Genomic DNA, 10,595 nt, shown 5'->3' on the forward strand with positions numbered 1-10,595 from the left:
TAGGAGGACTCCAAGGACCTAGCACATAGTCATCCTCATGGCTAAGATTTACTGCAGCAAAAGGATACAAAGCCAAATCATCCAGGGGGAGAGGTGCACTGGGCAACATCCGGAGGAAACCAGCGCAAGCTTCCAAGAGTCCTTTCCTAGTAGAATCACGCAATTTGTCCCTCCGGCAACGGATCATGACAACGCGTGTGAAATGCTGTCCACCAGGGAAGCTCCTGAGAAACCCGGGGCCTAGCACGTATCAAGATTTCAGGTTCCCAGGAGGAAAGCAGGTGTTTAGCATAAAACATACTGTTTGGACAGATGGAGGAGTAACCTACACTTCTGAAGGAGGCAACGGTGGGAAACCTCTTGAAATCCAAGTTCTCAGACGCGACGTGAGGGCCCACAAGCCAGCCCTTCTAAGGATTATAGTCCCAGGCCTGCTATGTTAACTCTATTCTGCACAGTACTCAACAGCAAAGCTTCAAAATACATGACCAAGTCAGAACTGGAAGAACTGAAACAAACAAATCTACAAGAACAGCTGGAGACTTCAACAATCTCAGTAATACACAGAACGGAGAGAAAGCAAATTAGAATGCATGGGTGAACCGAATGTTCTCACAGGTATATAGAACCCTCCACATAACAACAGCCGAATATACCACATTCTTTTCAAGTGCATATGGAAGTTTCACCACGGTAGACTATATCCTGGGTCATAAAACAAATATGACCAATTGCAAGATAATTGCAATCATACAAAGAATGTTATCTGACCAAAAGAGAGAAACCCCCAATAAGTAAGCCAAAGTTAGGAGGAAAGTCTCCAAACACAAGGAAATTAAATCACATATTTCTAAGTAATCCATGGACCAAAGAGCAAGGATCAAGGAAAGTTACAAATTAATTTAAACAAAATGAAAATGAAAAAACAACCTACCAAAATCTGCAGGATGCAGGTACAGCAGTGCTTAGCCATAAATGTACAGCATCAAATGCTTGTATTAGAAAGAAAAAAGAACCCAAATCAATAACGAAAGCTTCCACCTTAAGAAACTAGAAAAAGAAAATCCAAATAAATTCAAAGCAAGCAAATAAGGGAAATAGAGATTGGAACAGTTATCAGAAAAAGAATAGAGTTAATCAACGAAACCCAAATCTGGTTCTTTCAAAAGGTCAATACAAATGAATAAACTTCTAACCAGACAGACAAAAAAAAAAAAAAAAAAAAGCAAGATAACTGAAGACACAACTTACCAACATCAGGAATGAAACAGGTTACAGATCCCACAGAAATTAAAAGGAGTCTATGAATAATTCTACATAACTACTTTTGGCAATTTAGGCAAAATGGAACACACTATCAAAGCTCAGCCAAAAAGAAACAGATCACCTATTTTTAAAGTCGAGTCTGTAGTTGAAAAACTTACAGAAAAGGCATCTCCAGGGCCAGATGGTATCCCTGGAAAATCCTACCAAACATTTAAGAAGCAATAACAGCAATTCTACGCAATCTCTTCAAGGAAACAGAAGAGAGGGAACACTTGTTGAATTATTTTTTCAGATTAGCATTACCCTGATACCAAAGTCAAACAAAGACAGTAGTAGCAAATCAAATTCAATATATAAAAAGAATAATACACCATGACCAAGTGACGTTTATCCCCGAACTGCAAAGCTGGTGCAGCATTAAAAAAATCAATCAATCAAGCCACCATAGTAGCATACCAAAGATAAAGAACCACATGATCGTTACCTGTTGACGCAGAAAAAGTATCTGACAAAATTCAACAGTCGTTCATGATGAAAAACATTCAGCTAAACAGGAGGAGAAGGGAGCTTTCTTAACCTGATACGGAGCATCTACAAAAATACCTGCCCCTCCATCCTACTTGATGGAGAAAGACTAAACGCTTTCTCCCTAAGATCAGGAACCAGGCCAGGAGGATAGCCAGTCTTACTCCTGCTATAAGTCAACATTGTACTGGAAGTCCTAGCCACTCCCGTAAGAAAGGAAAAAGGAATAAATGGTTTAGAGATTGGGAAGGAGGAACTCAAACTGCTCCCATCCACCGATGACATGATTATCTACCTAGAAAATCCCATGAAATCTATTAACAAAAACTCCTATAACTAAGAAGGGAGTTTAACAATGTCGCAGGATACAAGCTCAACACAAAAAAAATCAGGCATATTTGCCTGTACTAGCAATGAACAATTAGGAAATTAAAAAAAAAAGACCTGTGCATACCATTTATAATAGCTTCCCCCAAAACCTAGCGAAACATAAGCAGGATCTGTATGCTCAAAACTACAAGATGCTGAGGAAAGAAATATAAGAAGACCTAACAAAATGGAGACACATACTGCGTTCATGTGTTGAGAAATTCAATATAATTAGGATGTCAATAGTCCCCAAATAGATCCATCAATTTCATACAATTCCAATCACAAATCCAGGCAAGGATTTTTTTGTACATATAGACTAACTGATGGTAAAATTTCTGGGGTAAGGCAAAGGAACTAGAATAGCCAAATAATTTTGAAAAACAAAGTTGGAGGACTAACACCAACGTTACAATTTACAATGCAGCTTCAACCAAGATATGTAAGCAACTAAGTGGCCATGGAGGGGATGAATGGACATAGAAAATGTGGTGACATATACAACGGAATATTATTCAGCCACAAAAACGAAGAAAATCCTGCCTTTCACAACAACATGAATGGACCTGGAAGGCTTTATGCTAAGTGAAGTAAGTGAAAGAGAGAAAGACATATTGTATGTTCTACTTATATGTAGAATCTAAAAAAGTCAAACTCACAGAAATAGAGTTTAGAATGGTGGTTGCCAGGGGCTGGGGGAAATGTTGGTCAAACGGTACAAACTTCCAGCTATAAGATGAATAAGTTATGGGGATCTAATGTACAGCATGCTGAGTATAATGAACAAAACTGTATCATATATTGAAAGCTGAGACGGTAGATCTGAAATGTTATCACCACAATTTTTAAAAAGGTAATTCTATGAGGGGATAGAGTGCTAACTAACCTTATTGTGGTAATCGTTTTGCCCTATCTACGTGTATCAAATCATCACACTGTGCACCTTACGCTTATATGCTATATGTCAATAATACCTCAAAGAAGCTGGAAAAGATAAAAGAGTCCCCAGTGTTTCCAGTGGGAGAGCCCTCCAGCTATATTCTGTGTCCCCCTGACATCTCCCCACCATTCTTTAACTTTCCCTTATTACTGACATGACAAGTTGAGCCTGGCTCATTAATCCTATCTCTCCTCAGCCTGGGAACCCATCATTTAGTGGAGAATGGTATTCAGAAGCTAGGATCTAGCGGTAGGTGTACTTATTGTCATTGGGATGTTGCTGTTTTCAGGAAGTTTGGAATATATGTGTGAACACAATCACACACACACACACACACACACACACACATATATTTCCATATTTCTATATCAGTCTATCCACATATGCACACATATCTATTGAAAACCAGGAGTTCTCACGGAGACCTTTAGTTCCAGTAGAACTCCTCAGAAGTTGTTCCAGTTTACCTCCTTTCCATATTGGAAATTCCCTCTTCCAAAAGTGACAGACGTGGCTCCCACCATCCTTATATATTTACTGAGTTGACAAATCCCAATGCATATAAGCCATCCCTCCTCCACAAAGAGGTCCTCCCCACGTGCTATGCTGAACCATCCCCTGCCCTTGACTTCCACACCTCACTCAAGCCTGAATCCCTGAGCCAGTTAGCCTCCTCCCCACAGAACGCCCAGGGACATCCTCCTTACCGCCTTGGGCTCTGACCTCCCAAATTGGGATGCCCCTACGCGCATATACTTGCCTTGCCCAGCAACACCTAATGGCTTTAGGACTGAACTGCTCAGCCACAAAAAAGAAGAGCAGGGAAGGGAAAGAAAGGGTAGGGACAGGGGAAAAGTGAATATATCTTAGTACAATCAGTTAATCAAGGTGAACTGGGCCAAATCCAAGCAATATGATGAAGCCAGTGGGTTTTTTTTCTCACTGTCCTCCAGCTTCCCCTTCCTGCCTCTCTCCTTTGCCCCAGTTCCTTTCTCATTCTTAAGTCCTGCCCTCCATCAAGAGTAGCAATGTTATGAGGGGCATGATTCCCATATTATAACTGACCTCCGCCGGTTGGCTGACATTCAGTGTGGATGGTGTCCTCCCCGCAGCTCTTACACTCAAACCCTCTGTCTCTCATGATGGACTAGAAGGTTTCACCCCTCTTCAGTAATTTCAGGTGTAAGCAGGAGAGAAGGTGCAGGGCACATCTTGGAGCCTCGGGTCCTTCATCTGTGAAATGGGGATGACCACAGATTGTGGGACAAACACAGAGAGCAGCACCGGACACCTTTCAATGAGTGCGACGTGCCAAACCCAGTGCATCACAGGACTCCTTGATATCCAGGAGCACGCCAAGTAGACGGCCCCGCCAGGACCGTGGCACCTGCTGTTCCTTCTGCCTGGAATGCTCTTCCTTCAGGTAATCCCATGGCGTGCTCCCTCACTTCCTCCAGGTCTCTGCTCATTCGTCATCCTTCAGGGAGACTTTCCCTGATTACCTTGAATAAAATAATAACATCATCTCCACATACCCTTTCCCCTGATCCAGCCCTATCTTTCTTCATACATAGCACCTGCCACCCTTGATTTATTTATTGACCAACTCCATGAAATGAGAGACTTTGTCAGTTTTGTCCTGTCACAAACTCCTCGAATAGTACTCAGGTACATGGCAGGTGCTCAGAAAACATTTTCTGAACCATAGCTGGGAGCCAGGCCCTTTACACACACTGCTAACATGCACAGGTACCCTCCAAGGTGGGCACTGGCCCCATTTTATTAATTATGATACGTACTGAGACTCCAGGAGACAAGTGACACCCTCAACAACGCACCATCAGCACGTCGGGTTCCAGGCTTCGGAATCATATCTGCCGGGTTTCCAACTCCCTCAGTTCCTGGACAGAGACCTCACAGCCAAAATGGTAAGAGATTTTACTACTGACACACAGACCCCAAACAGCTCAGATACTTTACACCTTTAGACAAACCCCTTCCTAAAGCAGCTCAGAGACATCACACCTTGGGACCCAGAATCACAACAGTTCAGAGGTCTCACACTCTGGGGTTCAGACTTCTACATTAGGGTCTAACACCCAGTGACTCTAATGCCCAAAAGCTCAGAAAATGCACACCCAGGTCTACAAGGACACAAAGCCCTACAGACTTTGTACCATGGCTCACAAAATCCACTCAGATAAAATATCCCATTCACCAAAATCTCCCCAAAATGCTCAGAGACGTCAAATGTACTCAAACAGCACCTGGCATGTCAGACGTAGCGGTACACATCTCCAAACTGCACGACACATGTTACTTCCCAGGGAGAGACACCAAAAAAGTTTAGTGACCTCTCCTTGGGCTTAATTATATGAATCTGCGCGACTGACCCTGCGGTACCACACGCCCCAGACTGAGTGAAGGCTAAACAAGACTGTAAGAGCTCGCGGAAAGACACCACCATCGTCACCCTGCACAGCCAGCGACTGCGCCGAACCTCGCCACCGACCCGGGCCGCTAATCAGCCCCTTACGGATAGTCAGTCTTGGAGTAGTCAAACTCGGAGAAAAATGTAGACTCTGAAAATGCCCGCGCGCACACACGCACACGCACACGCACACGCACACCTTTCACCCTGAGCGCCAACTCGGCGACCACTGTGCCTGTCCCAGACAGACAGCCAATGGGAACTGGGCAGGTGAGGAGGGAGGGGCAGGAATAGCGGGATTTCCGGCGCCGCTTGACGCCCCGGAAGAGTTTATGCCGGCAATCTCGCGGCGACCAATCACCGCCCAGAACGCTTTCTCGATTTCGACCCCGCCCCCCACACGCATCCCGGAGCCAATCTCTGGCTCCGTTGCTGTCCCCACCTGGATGTGACCATGCAGAAACGAAGGGGTGAACCTGGAGTAGATAGAAAAGAAGGCAGCAGGCTGAGACCCGGTGTCCAATCGGCCTCGAATGTGCCGGGAAGATGGAGCGGTTACAATGGGGATGGACCCAGCGGCGCCCTGAGTGCCTCCGCTGGGACCCATGGTTGATGCCCGACGCGGTGTAAGGGGACCCTCAGTGTTGTCACAGCGCTCAGTGGATTATTCCAGAATGGACGCCCCCTCCCCAATGGTTCCTTCCCTACTCGAAGGTCTTCCCTCTGTCCCTCAGCGGTACGTTCCACGACAGAACCGTTTCATCTCGCGCGCCCCTTGGTGGTGGGATCGGGGAACAGCGGATGTAGATGCCCGCGGACCATTGCTGGCCGGTTCCCAAAGGGAGGGAGGGCACAGTTAGGATGAAACCCTCGCAATTCTCTGGAGTCTTGGATCTGGGAAAAAGTCTTCCTACGTGGAAAGTTACCTCCCTGCAGTAACACCACTATAACAGGGAGCATTACAAGAAGTTTTCTCTGTGCTGGGCCTTGTGATTGCTTGTGCCTCCCTGGGTAATACAGAATAGGCCTAGTGGGGCAAGCCAGCCACAGCCCCCCAACGGGCAGGAGGGATAAAGCTCCAGACTGGGATCAGAAGGCCTGGTGAGGGGCAGGCCTCTGTCCTTGACTGTAATCGGTGGAAAGGACAACCGTGCCTTCGGTTCCGTTAGGAAAGGGGACATCTCCCAGGGGTCCCAAAGACACTGACTACATGAGATAAAGACCATGGGCTCTGTCACCGTTCTGTTACCCCGTACATGTACCCTAGCGGAATCCTCGCCCTTTCTAGCTATGCCTGTCGGGACAGCCAGTTCTGGAGTAGTCCAACTCAGAAAAATGTACATTCTGAAAATGCCCGCGCGCACACGAACACGCTCTCGCCCTGAACTCCAACTCGGCTACCACCTTGCGGGGGGAGGGGGAAGGAATAGCGGGATTTCCGGCTCCGTTTTGTGTACCGGAAGAGCTTATTCCGGCAATCTCGTGGCGACCAATCACCGCCCAGAACGCTTTCCGGCCCCCGCAATCCCGGAGCCAATCCCTCGCCCCGTTGCCATCCCCACCTGAATGTGACCAGGTAGAAACGAAGGGGTGAACCGGACACCCCCAGGAGGTGATACGCAGGGCGGTGGGGGGTGTGTGTGTGCTGTTTCTCACTTCAGTCCTAGCCTCCCACTTTATTCTGTGGGTCTAATGTGAATGTGAAACTTTAGCATGCATCGCAGTCACCTGGAGGGCTTGTTAAAACACTGATTGCTGCTCCCCATCCCCGAGTTTCTAATTCAGTGGGTCCTTGGTGGGGCCCGAGAATTTGCATTTCTAACCAGGCTCAGCGTCCCTCCTACACAACTAAGTGGTGGACTCTAGTATTCCTACCTCCCTCCACCACGTTATTTGTGAACTGTTCCTTCCCTTCTCTCCCCCCCTCCTTACCCCCCAACACATCCAAACGTACAGTCTCATCGCCAGACCCTGAAGATCTTGAAGGGAGCAAAGGTCTAAGCATCCTGTTCACTGCAGCAGAGCGTCTGCCCCAAGAATGATGTGAGGAGCCCATAAACAAGCTTTACTTCTCCTGCACCACCGATGGACAGCATCGTGGCAGCATGTATCAAAGTGAAAAATCCTTACAATGCTAGGTCGGTGAGGGTAGAGACTTTTTTTTTTTGTCTAGTACGGCCAGTCTCCCCAGTGCCCAGCACATAGTAGGTGCTCAGTGGATGATTGGTGAATGACTGAGTTTTGACCCAGCAGCTCCACTTTAAAACTGTATAATCAACATACACATTCACAGAGTTGTGTGTAGAAGGAAGGTAGTAGCCAACAATTGTGTAAAACCTCTTTATGTCCATTAAGAGTCGATGATGGTTGGATTGTAAACAAACGGTGAGGGGTTCATGTTATACCATGGAGCACACACTGGCCATGGAACAGCATGAGGGCACCAGTGTGTACTGATCAGAGGGATCTTCTTCAGGACATGCTGTTAATATTAGGTGGGAGGGGAAGCAAATGGGAGATGCTCATAGTGGGGCCTGCTCTGTGTTTGTGTGTGTGGTTTAAATACAGGGAAATATTTTTGAAAGGAACAAGGAAGCACCTATAACTAGCCCCACTGTTTGGCCCAGGAAGTAGAGAATGTGGAGGAATGTGATGACCTGTGTAGTCCATGTACTGATGTACTAATGGAATCTTTCACAGCAGCCACTTATTCACGAATAACTCTGTCTAAAGCAAAGTCATGTGGCGAAAACAATACCTGTACCACAGAGCATTTGTGTGTGAGGGTATCTGGAGGGTCTCCAGTAACAGGGTTCTCAAACTTACATGCCCCAGGGCCAGGCAGTTATTGTGCATTAGGGAACGCAGCTCATGTGAGGGTAGGGAAGGGCAGCACATGGGTATGGTAAATGTTCCCTGCCAACCTGCTTCCGGTGTGGGTACGATAGAGAAGATGGGGCTGGCACAGACCCCAGACCCTCACAACAACCTCCTCAGCATCATAAATAGTGGTAATTGTCAGGATAGCAACAGTTGTTACATCTTTACACTGATGTAAACTCCTTGGGAGCATCCCTCAACCTCTTCATCACAGGACACACACACATGTCAGATGAGTAAGATAACCGATCCTCTGAACACAGCATTCAAGGATTAATTAAGACTGACTTAGGAATTGGTTCTGCCCATGTTGAATTAACAGGTTTGGATTATCCTCCCACTTTAAGTAACTAAAAATTTGGAAGTGACGGTCTTCAGAAGCACTACAACAGGCATGCAGGATGCTGATACCTGAGAGAAGGGGGAAAATGAGGTGAGCACTACAGTTTCCCCCAGCTTACTTCCTGGAGAGGATTTCCAGGCATCAGTGCAGGGAGCGGGAACCCAGACAGAGGCCAGCGTGTGGGTACGATAGAGAAGATGGGGCTGGCGCAGACCCCAGACCCTCACCCTGTCTGAGGGGGCATCCACAATGCTGCTATCGCCTACTATCTTTGTGCAGGAATGAGACCCCTGCATGGGCAGGGGTTGTGATTTTCCCAGAGAAGCTGGAGGTCTGGGTTCTTGTCATATTCTGCTTTTTTTTTTTTTTAAATGATAGAAATTAAAGTGAAAAAAATTGTGGTTCAATCTAACTCTGTGTAAGTCATGTAGAACAATATGCCTGGGAGCAGGATTGAGTCTGAGCGCTCCTTTTTGGAGCCCTTTTAGAAGACAGCAGGAGCTCAGGAAATGGTTTGTGAAGTAATGAATGAGTGAATGAATGAACGAACAAATTCAGGAGTTAACATTAACATCCAGAAGGGTCCTTGTTCTCAGCCAGTGATGTTCCCTCTGATTCCCATACAGTCCTCTTTCTCCTCCGTTCCTAGGGTCCTCAGTCGACACTCCAATCCCCCGCATCGGTAGGCATCATCACTGCCCTTCAACCCCTTCGTCCACTCGGTGTATCTTCCCAGTACTCACTGCCCACAGCAGCCCACTCTGATTCCTTCTTCCACTTTTCAGCCCCAGCAGAGCCCCATCTGGAATAGATGTCTCCACGGCCTAGCCCGAACACTGGCACTGGTTCTGGCATTGGGTTCTGGCATTTCCCTGAGTGTTGCTCTCAGCTTGTCCTCTTCATATCAGCTGTGTGACTGGTTCATTCCCTTTCTCTCCCTGTTCCTCCGTCTTCTCCACTGTGAAGTAGTATCAATCCTCACAAGCTTTCACGAAGTGTAAATGAGATGATCCCAATAAGAGTTTTCGCAGGGCCTGGCACAGAATAAATGTGAGATAAATATTAGCCAGTATTATTAATGTTTTTGTCATTATTATTGTTTCCAGAGATGCTCTATTTTAACCATCAGTTATCTCCTTCTAACACCCTTGGGAGGTGGTTATTCTCATTAATCACTATTTTACAGATGAGTAAACTGATGTACTGTGCATCAGCTCACTAACTTACTCAAGCTCACCAGAGGGGGAAACACCATACTCATACCCAGGTCTGTCTGGTCACAGAGCTCCTGCCCATTACCCCTGTCTGTGCCTTATTCCACATCAATATCAGTGACAGCAGTAGCCACTGATATCAGAAAGACAGTCAAAGCCAATCAAGACCGCACCTGCATAATCCCGGAAAGAAATGTGGTCCCCACCACATGAATTGGAAAGACCAGATATTCGGAGTACTCTCAGTCTCAGTGACCACTCCTCTCTGTGCATGTCCTGTGGGCTGGAGAATCCATCCTGTGGGTCTTGTCCTCCAGAGACCTCTTAGTCACCTGCAGGATCATGTCCAAGGCTGAACCCACCTCTCCCTGCTGCTGGGCAAGGCATTCTGAGGCCCCACGTTCTAGGAACCCTCTGCCCCTTGCCCCAGCTGACCCTTCACAACCTCCTTCCTGGCACTCCCTCCTTTGAGTGGCTGCAACAGGCCACATTCACCCCTGATTCTGCTAATAGACCAATGGGCAAGGAGACTGAGGTATCAAAGAGTTAGACAGCTTGCCCAGGGTCTCTCCACTAGTTCATGGCAAAGCCTGGATTCACACACTGCACTCTCTGACTCTGTGTCCT

Source organism: Balaenoptera physalus (assembly GCF_965194825.1).
Source record: "Balaenoptera physalus genome assembly, chromosome: X".
In the NCBI taxonomy this organism is placed as follows: domain Eukaryota; kingdom Metazoa; phylum Chordata; class Mammalia; order Artiodactyla; family Balaenopteridae; genus Balaenoptera; species Balaenoptera physalus.